This window comes from Anarrhichthys ocellatus, unplaced genomic scaffold (genome assembly GCF_004355925.1).
Source record: "Anarrhichthys ocellatus isolate YVR2014 unplaced genomic scaffold, GSC_Weel_1.0 scaffold16, whole genome shotgun sequence".
Classification (NCBI taxonomy): domain Eukaryota; kingdom Metazoa; phylum Chordata; class Actinopteri; order Perciformes; family Anarhichadidae; genus Anarrhichthys; species Anarrhichthys ocellatus.
Genome location: NW_022280046.1, coordinates 7,136,508 through 7,148,174, shown reverse-complemented (window position 1 = coordinate 7,148,174; position 11,667 = coordinate 7,136,508). Strand labels below are relative to the sequence as shown.

Below are 11,667 nucleotides of genomic sequence, written 5' to 3'. Positions count from 1 at the left end.
CCCCCCCCCCCCCCCCCCCCCCCCCCCCCCGTCTTTTGTGTATTTTACTGAGCCATCTTGATTGATTGCAGCATTTTTTACTGTCACAGCCTGCAGTAAGGGCGGACGCGTTTCCTGGACAATTAGGAGCATCTGGATTAGAAGTGTAGTCTCGCCCGTAACTATGTCAAAAGTTGTCCTCCTTTGTGTTGTGGCTATTTTAAGAGCCGCAACACACTGGGTTACAAGGCACGTTGGATTGTTTTGTCTACCTCGGATCCAGGGGCAAACGGAGGAGGAGTGAAAGTGTCGAAAAAGAAAGGATTTTGTTATCTTTTCTTGGTAATACAGCCAAGAGCAGAGTGTGCTTCTCGAGAAAGGGTAATATAATACAGACCCTGTAATAACCCTGGCTTCTAATTATGGAACGTGTTACTATGAATCCACCAGTGTCCCCCAGAGTGCGCGGTCGTCCTCTAGTCTCGGCGTTCCAGCCGCCGCAAAGCAGGCCGCAATGACAAGGGGAGGGCGTGCAGCGGTGACCAAGCGGGAGGTTTTCGGGAAAAGGCTTGCGAGCCTCTCCCCCGGGGGGAACCGTATTCAGCATCAATCTGCCGAACTCCGGGCCGCGCACTGATGTGGCCCGGCTCCGGTTTCGGTGGTTTTACATTGTTTGGGCTTTAAAAAAAAAACTCTTACTGGAACGGGACTGTGAGAAACGCAGTGTTCAGGGGACCTATTTTCCCACAAGATCATTCCAAAAAAGCAATAGCTGAGTGTGTTTTTTGTTATGAGAATAAAGAGTCATGATAGGAAAAACGTTCTGTTCTTTAAGTTTTTCTTTTTGAATTGTGGTGTATGAGGGGGGGAGAGGGAGAGAGAGAGGGGGAGGGGGAGGGAGGGAGAGAGAGAGAGAGAGAGCATTGAAAACAGGGCTTTTTGAAAAAAGGCTCCTCACAATGCGGGCCCTTGTGCTGTGATTTGGTCTGTCCTCGACGAGCTGAGCGGAGGAATGGAAAAGATTAGCCGCAGGAATGTCTGGGGTGCCCTCAAACGGAGTGACTGGCCAATGGGAGCGAGGGCCTGCGGAGTGGCGGGCTAATTTTTTCCTGATGAACTCAGCCGCCTGCTCCACAATGCAGTCTGATTGCCGGGGCTGAACCCACATATGGTCTGTGTTTGGAGGGTCCAAATGACGGGACCAATTCTGCCTCGGGGAGAAAAAGGGGGAGTGGGGGTGTTGGACGTAGATGATTATTACTGGCTCCCCTCTTTTTCTTTTTTCTTTTTTAAAATTTCATTAGGTTTAGATGTGGCGGTGTGACGGAAACGCCCACCACCTGCTGAGGTTAACCCAACCAGGTGCATTGTTAGCTTTGGATTCATCACTCTTCATTGATGATGTGTTGTGCACATAAATAACAATTGTGCCCAAAGCCACTTTAGCGGGGTTTGCGGCGGTCCCACTTCATTACAGTGCCTCAGAATTATCTCATTGCCTCGCAAACCCCGCCAATTAATTTGGAGCCCATTTACTATTCAGAGTACTTGGAAAGTAGCCCCTAGAACCGGGCCAGAGTAAACTACAGGGAAATGCAAGTGCCCCAGAATGTGTGTGTGTGTGTGTGTGTGTGTGTGTGTGTGTGTGTGTGTGTGTACGTGCTCATTGTTTCGTTTTTTCTCTGTGTGGTGCTTTTTAGCATTAGCGCGGCAGTAAAAAAGCCATGTGGTGGAACTCTGGAGAGAGAGGCTGCATGTGTTTGTAGACCTTGTGGTCACACAGCAGGGTTTGGGACCAGAGGTTGGGATGGGGAGACGAAGGAGGCTAAAGAGAGCGGTTGGAAGGGGGTGGGTGTGGGGGTTAAAGTGGCTCGGGGCTCCTCATATTTCCCATCGTGGGGTCCTGCAGAGGTGAGGAGGGTCACGGAGAGGGAGCTCGTTAGCCTCGGCCTGCTCCGCGCTCTAATTGGCTGGCCGGAGTCGGCGCTCTCGCCGGCTGCTTCCTGTTAGGGTCAGGAGCCATGAGGGGCCGGAGGATGCCAAGCTGCCGATTATGAGCCCTGGCCCCCATTCATTCAGGACACACACTGCGGGTTATTATTCATACATAAACTCCAAGTTAACCAGCTAATCTCAGCATTTTATTTTAATGATGATGGGGGGTGTTTACTGGAGGCCACAGGACTGGGGTTCGTCATAACTGGGATAAGAGCTGCCAAACAGTTCAGTTAATTGGTTGTTAGCTCATCCGATACTGTGGGATGTATTGGCTGTGGTTTACCAAGATATACAAACTCTTCCTGCTGCCCTTTAAGGTCCCTGACATTTGAAGAATGCCTCATACATTTGTTGTGAAACCGGGATGGGAAAACACAAATGTAATCTCGTGAAATGATATCATCAGGAGGAGCCTCTCCTGGTCCCTTATACGTAAACATGAGCACAATGATAGCGTGCTAACATCCGGCCTGATTAATATTGCTCCCTATTCTGTGAGTTTAATTGAAAACCACCTTGTTTAACTCCATAACTCCGCTATGTTCACCAGTTGGTCTCTTCTAACTTTGACTGTGTCTTTTGTAGCATACAGTGGTCTTAGCAGGGCTTTGCTGCTGATTCTCCAAAAGTCAGAGGCTGCAAAACCAAAACAATGCCCTGTAGAGCTGAAGGGAATTCAAGACTCTCTCCTGGTTGCTAAACGTTACTTAGCTAAACTGATCCATTGCTGTAATGAAAATAATGATTAGTGTAGTTTTAAGAACTTTGATAGACAGTATTTATTAGTCCAATAATTAGAGTTTCCCTATATCTTCACAATTTTATCTTTTTCGTGTCTCTTTGTACTACTATCTGACGAACACCAGTCCTTTTATCTAACGGGGCCTCACTGAATACCCATAATACCTGTCCATCATGTCTGCCAATGGGACGACCCCCCCCCCCCCCCCCCCCCCCCTAAAGTGACACGGCCCCTGGTGGCCAGCTACCACCGCGGCAGCAGAGATGGAGGTCTCCGCGCTGGCACAGAGCGATGGCAGCCGTCCACGGCGGGTCACCAGAAATCAGAGCGACTAAGCCTTTGATAACTCTCTGAGCCTATAATTCCCCCCCACCCCAGCAGCACCATCAGTGAAATGCTATCTCATTGTTACAGCTCCAACTGGGTTGCAGAGCGCGGTGAGCAGGCAGCCAGGGACGCCGGGGGACAGACAGGAAGTGGTCGTCATCTCCGCAGGGTCATTGAGGGCAGGAGAGTTAAGGGTTGAGAGTAGAACTTGAGTCATGGTGGCGCAAAGGAAACAACATTTAAATGTAAATTATCAGGAGTACAGCATAATTTAATGCTTAATGAATTTGTGAGCGGAATACAAATGCATCCATTGTTCCCTTTGCCTCTTAAAATTAGAGAGAGGGGGTCTTTGTTTTGTTTCAAGCAGAAAAACAGTCGCTTTTGTTTTAAAATTTGTTTCCCGTCGCATCCTCGGTTATATTTAGCGCGTCGGTAATGTATTCTCTCAGAGGCAGTGTACGCCGATGAGGTGAAATCTCTCTTTGCCACAGATTCCAGCTCTCCCCGGAGTTGATCCTGACCCCTTGAGTGAGGTTTTACAGTACAGCATGTGAGGCTCTGCATCTGGAAAAGAAGAGAGAGAAAAAAACGAAAGAAAAAGAAACCCTGCATTTTTTATTAACATCAATTAAACATGAATAGGCAAGTTCTCATTCTTCGGGGCCCCATGTCGCCTAACACAGAACACTATGTTAATCACAGTGAAGCGCGTCGGGTACACCGCTGAAATACACGGGCAAATTAACGAACGGCATGAATATAAATTAATACGTGCGTCTTAACCCAGATTCCTCAGTCCTGGTTCCCTCTGAGTTACGGACCGGCTGATCGTTCCAGCTCTCCCGTCGGCTGGAGTCCGACGTTATATCGGCCACGCTGACTTTGGTGTTGGCGGGCTCTGGTCTTGTCGAACCCTGCAGATAAACATTGCGTGATTGGGATGTAAAATAACATAATTTGTGTCACATTTGCATAAGAAAAGCTAGGCTGGCTTACAATGGCTCCCTGCGCTCCGCTGTGCAAACAGTGTGAAATGTCTTCTTCTCGTATGGAAAAATACACCACAGGCAGGGGTAAATCACGAGAAACAAAACGGAGGTAAAAGTATTTACTCTCATTGAAAAGAAAAAAAACTGCCTTATGGGTTGTGATCGATGACCATGATGAAGAACAAGAGTGCAAAGCAAGGCGCAATTTTGAGAATTGCCATCAGTTGCGGAGCTTTTGTTTTTCCTCCTTTCACTTAAAATGATGGACCCCCCCAAAAAAAAGTGAGTTTGCGTGGAACATCTGGATCAGCTAACAGCAGCAGGGCCAGATATTTGGACAAGGCCAGACCAAAGGGAAGAGGCCAATTTTCTGTGATTTATTTATCGTGTCTTATTTTCTCTCGGAACTATGCTTTTCCTGGTTGTTATGCTTCGCTTGCGACATCCGACGCTGCTTTGTCAGCAACGAAAAACAACAGCGCAAGAATGCGTGAACATTTTTCTTGGCCTTCTGCAACTTGCAAAATGTCGCTTTCGCAGTGCGGACTTTGGGTCACGATGTTTGTTTTCTCGTGATAAAAATACTTTCTTATTTCCCTTAATGCTATCCCCCTCTACACCATAATGTTACAGCAGAGTTTCTGCGCGTTCACCTCGGCCCACTTCTTGTTTGTTCACTGGCCCGCGTGTTAAGTTGGCGGTGGGGGAGCTCAGGTGTCCTTTTAGAGTGGACTGGGAGCGCCGTGCTGTCAGCGGCGGCTCTGGCTGTTCCTCTGCTCACCACGGTCAGCTGCCTCCGTCCTCGTCGATGGGAATTTTGAAGGGCAACGGCAGCCACAGATCATCAGACTGTGTGTCTCTCTTCTCCCCCCCGGTAGGGGAGAGAGGGAGAGACACACACACAGCCAAGGATGGAGAGAGAGGGAGAGAGGGAGAGGTGTGAGGAGTTGGCAGAGGAGAGAGAACAGAGGGGACCAGAGGGACTGACAGTATTTTGATACTGAAGTGATTTGACACGCTTGGCATTATAGCTGGCTCGGCGATGAGGTGGTGGTAGGGGGATGGGGGGGATAGCGCAACCGAGCGCTTGATCCGAATGTCACCGAAGCCGATCTCATGAAGTGGAAGGTCAGAAACGTGGCACCTGCCGCCCTGGCTTTGCAGAGGCTCCGCCCACTGTGTGGAGCCGGGGACATTGAGGGCTGTGGGGTTAGCGGACGAGTGAGGTGGTGGTGGTGGGGAGGCAGAGTGGCAGAGGCCCTGACCCTCCAATGTCACATGTCTCCGCCGCACGGCAACAGGCCTACCCGAGTGCTAATGCAGGCCGGTGCATGCTGGGATGTGAGAGAAAGGAGCGGGGGGGGTGTTTGCAACTCCCACGTTTTCCCCTCAGAGAGACAGTGTCTTGAGGTGCATGGAGAAAGGGAGGGGTGGGTGGGAGGTGATGGTAATTCAGCGGCTAATGGAAATATCTTGTCGGGGACTCGGTGTTGGTCTGAGAAGCCGGGCGGCTCTGAAGGAGCAGACTGCGGCCGCTGTGGCGAACACTAAAGCCCCGGTCCAATTTTTACCAAACAAACAGGACTACTATTGAGAAGCACTCTTTAGACGTCTCAAAGTCTAAGTGAGGACCGTCGCGGTTGTTTTGGGTCGGGGCGAAATCCAAAATGGGTTATAAATATCGCAGTCAGTTTGGTCGTCATTTCTTGCTGAGATTACTAGCATTGCATCGGCATTCGCCTTCATTTTCTCTTCCCCCAAAAAACATTTTGGGTCAACCGAGGGGTTTTTTGAATCTGATCACTGCTCAACAAATTACTTGGAAATGGTTTGATTCCCAACAGAAACCAACTGGAATCATCCGCCAACCCAGCCGTGCTCTCGCCCACGGGGCTCCGGGAGACCTGGGGGGGGAGGGGTACTGTTGCGGAAAGTTGACCTTTTTAGTTGTCTGCCCATGCAGACGGCTTAGTCAATGGGACTGTGTGAGTGAGTAGACCCTGTGTGAGAGAGCACACACCAGACGCCACAGGGGCATCGTGTCCACAAGTCCATTACCGTCACCGACATTGAGCTAATTGACGAACGTGTTTGTGCACTAATGGTGGCTAGACTTCATGATGAGGATGTAGAAAGAGAGAATCATATATCCACAGAGGGCGGTGTGGACAGTGAGGGATTTCAGTGTGTGTATGTGTGTGTGTGTGTGTGGGGGGGGGTCAAATCATAACTGGATGGCTTAACATTGACATATCTCTGGTTGTTTATCAGACGCTTCTTGACTGTGTGGTTCAGTTGACCAGACCTTTTATGAATCACACTGATGACATTTCCTGGTTCACAGACCCTTGAGGTGACTAGAGGGGCAGCGTGATGTGAACAAGTACCAAAAAGCCAAGCGGAGCTGACAGGTGTTTCCTTTATTTAGAGCATAGCTGAAGTGATCAATCGATCGACGATCAAGTCATTTATCGAGTATTTGCCGCCTCTCAGCAAGCTATTTGAAGACGTCACCTTGAGCTCTGTGACATATTCACTAGCCGTGTTTCCAATTACGTATTTCATTGCACATTTTGAAGTATCGCATGAACAAACAAACAAAAAGGATGCCAACATTTGTTTAAATAACCTCAATTGCAAAAAAAACCTGTTCTTTTAAACCTGCTCGGGGTGGTTTTTGGCTTTATCGAAAAAGAGTTGATTTATTTATTTATTTATTTTTTGCGGCATTTCCTAGTATTGCTTACAATACGCTTGACAATGGAAACACAGCTTGCTCCACTAACTTTCTATGGATGTCACCGATGTATCTCACACTCTCACCTGCTCTTGCTCGGCCTCCCCGAAGGAGTGAGTCATTTGTGACGCGACAGTTTTGCACTAAATATCATGAAACCCCGTGGAGGCCCCGGAACATTTAGTCCCTATCTGTTAATGCTCTTCGAATGAGGATCTCATCTCTCAGGGAGATGACGGCATCGGGGCGAGGGCTTAAATGCCAGGAAGGAAAAAAAAGCCGCCGCGAGACATAACGTATCTGCGTTTGCTGGAGCAATCTGTGTATGGTTATGAAGGTGTGGCTGTGCCTTTCTGCTCACATGCCACCTTCTGGAGTCTTATATGATGTATGCACAACCCAGGAGAGGGATTAGGAAGCGCAAAAGAAATTACCTTGTTGATTTGTAACCCACCTTCCCGTGTAAACAGTTCATCGCCGAGTGATTTTATGGAACGTCCATGTCCAAGACAGAAGCAGCTGCCTGTAACCCAAGCAGAGTGTGAGCATGCATTTGTGTTTATTAAACACCCTCCCGGCCATCTGCTCCGTGTATTGTGATACACAGGCGGGGCACGTGCATGCGTCCAGAGCCTGTTGTTTGGCGCCCCCCCCGGTAAACATATTCTATTGATGTGCGCAACGGACGCGATTAGCATGCGAGCCGAAGCTGTGAGGCCGTGACTGTTGACGCAAGTGTGCCTCATCCAACAAGAGACCGCTGTGTTTTCCTGCCCTCCATCTGTCAGCATCAGTTCACAGGGGTTAAAAGAGCATTTATGGAAAAAACAAACGAGTCCATTAGCGCTGACGACGCGTCGGCGTTATGTGACAATTAAACATTTGTTTTGTCTCTCGCTACTTGTCCGGATAGTCATTATGTGTGACCCCCAACACATTTAGTATGTGGGCGTGCAAAAATGAATGCCAGGGGAAAAGCAGTGCCGTCGGTTACATAATGATCCTAACCTGAGAAGTCCCACGTTCTCTGAGCAGTGTGCTTCAAAAGACCTGTTCATAACACAGCTCTTCAGCTACTCGTTATCTCTTAAAGACGTTGATACTATCTGAAGAAGAGAGACCAGAAGTTGACTTTAGCCGGCTTCAATGGCTAAGAAAATGATCTTTTATCTCAATGTAGAATTACATAATATGTAACCACAAACCAGCGGTGTTTGCATGTCAGCAGAATTCAAAATGGAGATGTCGATTTTCATAAAATCTTACACAACCTGTGGATGTGTTTTTTTTTCTTGCTGCAAATGCAAATTCAACAACAAGATGTACTGGGCCTCAACTTTATGTCTAAGAAGGTTTATATGTAAAATGTATACATATCATTGATAGATTTTTATAGAAGAAAGTTATTGCTAAAACAAGTTTTTAATTAGCAATTGCAAACAGAGAGAAAGCAGGAAACTGCAAGTGCAAGACTGTAAAATCAAACCTTTTTCAAGCACCCTAAAAACAAACTAAAGACAGAATGATGGCCGAGTGATGTACAACATGTTTGACGGGGCCCCAGCGATCACCTCGTGGTTTGATCCCCTCCATAGCAGTCTACCCGTGAAGAGCAGTTGAAACAAAAGCAACATTATATTATAAAAGTGCATTCAGGAGTCTGAAGATGGAATACCAACGTGGCCCCCTGCGACGGCTGTCTCGAGGTCCCCTAGTCGCCGCCAGAACAAAGACGGCAACATGAAAACCGGCATCAGACATTACCCGGAACAATAACATGCTTGTCAGATCTGAAAGTTTCTCCCACTGGCCATCAAGCATCTAAAGACCAAATTTGACAGACGCCAGGACGGACAAATCGGGACAAGCGGGGCCGTCTACATGACTCGTCTATCCACAAAGATCTTTTGCGACGACTTGTTACTGAAGTGAGCGACACAAAAGCAGGCCCAGAAACATCTCGGCACACCAAGAAATGCACAGAACGTCCAATGGACTTCAGGCTCTGACATTAAAGCATTAAAAGACATTAAACTCTGCGCATCTAAGCCATGATTTATTTGAGACTAACAGTCAAGTGACGAAAATTCCGTCAAGCTTCCACTTAAACTGCAGGCTGCTGAACACAGAGCAGAGAGGAGAGCACAGGAGAGGCTGTAAGTAGTTCAATACATATAGCACGTAGAGCCTCACTGGTTAACACTTGTGGGCACTTGTTCAAATGTTGGATGTATAGATTCCATTGTTTTCCAATTTTTGTAAAATTAATTATATATATATTTTATGATTTATGTCATTGTAATTGCGTTATACTGCCAATTGTGTTGTTTCCATAGCGGTGCAGGTCTTGTTGCAGTGAAAAACAAGGCCACTGATGGTGAAATGTTAGTCCCAACATGGACATGGGTGTGTAGCAAGAGAAGAGGCTCTCTGCTTTCATTGAGGATGTTTGTCAAAGTGTTCTGCAAAGATGCTGTGAGTGTGGAGCGGGAGGCTTCAGGAGGAGGGAAAAAGGTCGACATGAAAGCGACTGTAAACAACATCTCTGGTGTTTTCTCTCCACCAGAGGCATATGCTGACACTCCTTATGAATCCTTCAAGATGTTTTATCCGCCGCTCCATACTGTACATCAGACTGCACTCAGTCGGGGTGATGCAAGCAGCCTCCTTCCTCAGCTCTGTCAGAGGAGGAGGAACGCATGGACGTCTGGTCTCATTGATTAGTGGGGATGCCAATTTGTATTGTGTCTTACGTCACATTTGGAGCATCCCTATTATGTTGTTGACTCTCTTTTAATTTCGAGTTTTGTTTTCCTTTAGTGGAGTCTAAAGTACACTTCACTTTTTGGGAATTACATTTTTCCTTTCCAGTAGTCAAACACAACATTTGTCTTATTTTCGATGACTGCTGTTTCAATTTTGCTTCACATTTGCTGCTGCTGCCACCATTCAGACGTAATGGACACGTGCGTGTTACGTAATGTGGGATCGAACCCCCGTACCTGGGTACAGGATGAGACGGTGTGACAAGGTTGTAGTTCCTCCGCATGTTTACGTCCGTGTTCTATGTTACAAGTCCCTTAGCGCGACAAAACCAGGAAGACAAAGGGCCCTGCCTTCCTGTTTGTCTGCTGCTGGGAGGTGTGTGTGTGTGTGTGTGTGTGTGGGGGGGGGGGGGGGTCAGAAGCACACGCAGTCATCATGAACGTGGAAATCAGACATGACAAGAAACTTGCGTTCTATTGATCGTCTTTCGTTTGAGCGCACCGTCATGTTTGTTCTCGCGTCCTGACGTCTTTTCATTTTTATTTTGCAATGTTGTGCCTTTTTTTAAAATCACATTTCTGGCATTTCCACTCTGGGATTAATTTAAATTGTGCATAAAAAATTGTAAACATACTTTCCTCCCTTCCTCTTTCTCTCCCTTTCACTCTCTTGACTTTTCTCCCCTGTCTCTGTGTTTTCCTCTCCCTCCTCCCTGGCTCCCTGTCCTCTTTTTTTTTTTTTTTTTTTTTTCTGTATGCGATTAGCCCCGAATCATGTTTTCCAGCGGATGTCCTCCTCGGCCAACTAAGCCAATAACTGCGTCCTGCGTGATTGATCCCGCTGCCTGTCTTGTTTACACAGTGTGCGCTCGCCGAGATGTTGACCTTTCACACTCGGGGGGGCAGCAGCAGCTCCGCTCGCCCCTCTTCATCTTGCGCCGTTCATCGGGGCCGAAGAGTCAACCGCGGCCCCAATCATGCACAAGACGCTCGGTTCTGTGTAAGTGTGGGGGGGGGGGGCGATTAAAGGAACCAGGGGGTGTTTTCCTGTGATGTTCATGTTCCGTATAGTTCCATCTCCCCTGGCAGAAAGGGGCTCACTTATTGAAGGGGGCCGCGTGTGGGGGAATCCACTGCTCTGGGTGATCTTGTGACCCCCCTCCCCTCCCTCCCTCTGGTCAACTCTGGAGTTCAAAGGTCGTCTCTGAAGCTTGTCTCTGAGATGAACCTCGACATCACGGGGTGAAAGGTGTCAATTGGCCCTCTATCGGTGGTGCACTGGACCCGCGTGCTCTGAGCAGCGTGGTGATTTGTGAACCCGGTGATGTTGAAAAGCTTCAGCACGTTTGTTTCTTCCCGTTAATCACTTTTTAATGTTTTAAATGTTGAAACAATTCGCCGTGTTGGGTTGTGATGTGACATTCTCTCGTTCCAGCTTCTCAAAGACATTTTAAGATGACCTCTTTTGGATTGTTGGACTGGAACTTGGCTCTGTTGAACTGTTGAAGAAGCATATTTATAGTCTAAACGGTCCTTGAAAATCCTTGCTGTGTTGCAGTCTTAGTTGTCCATGCAACCCTGAAACTGATGGGTAAACACTGATCTCTCTTTCATCACGCGGCGCCTCCCTCGCTATTCTGCGGATGACAGTCGTTTGACCCGGTGACCCCTGGCAGCCACTTACCCACCAACCAATCTCGCCCTCGATAATACGCTCTTGTTGTGACAACAAGGACGAATTCGAATCCCGTTTGCTGTCAAGCGACAGAGCTTTTGCTCGTGGCCGTCCCATTAGAATGCTCGTTCAACTATGTTTTCCTCCGTACCATCCTCCATCATTCTCTTCTGTTGTTTTTCTTCTTTTTTTTTTCTCCCAGCACTATCCCTGAGGTACGGAGGAAATGGAGAGAGGGAGTGGAGCGAATGGAAAAAAAATAATAGCGAAAGAGAAAGCTGAGATATTCTACAGGGGATTGTGGGAACCCAGTGATAAAGGCGTGCATCTTAATCCATCCTAAGGCCTGTCTTACGGTGTGCTATGAGCTTTTATGTGATCATTAGGAGTGTGTGCTCGCGTGTGTGTGTGTGTGTGTGTGTGTGTGTGTGTGTGTGTGTGTGTGTGTGTGT

The 11,667-nt window shown here is 47.8% G+C and overlaps 1 protein-coding gene across 4 annotated transcripts in view; it reads left to right on the top strand.

Annotated features, from left to right (window-relative positions):
- rxraa (retinoid X receptor, alpha a) overlaps nucleotides 1–11,667 on the top strand; it is an 88,036-nt gene that overhangs the window by 24,604 nt on the left and 51,765 nt on the right. The window lies entirely within an intron of this gene.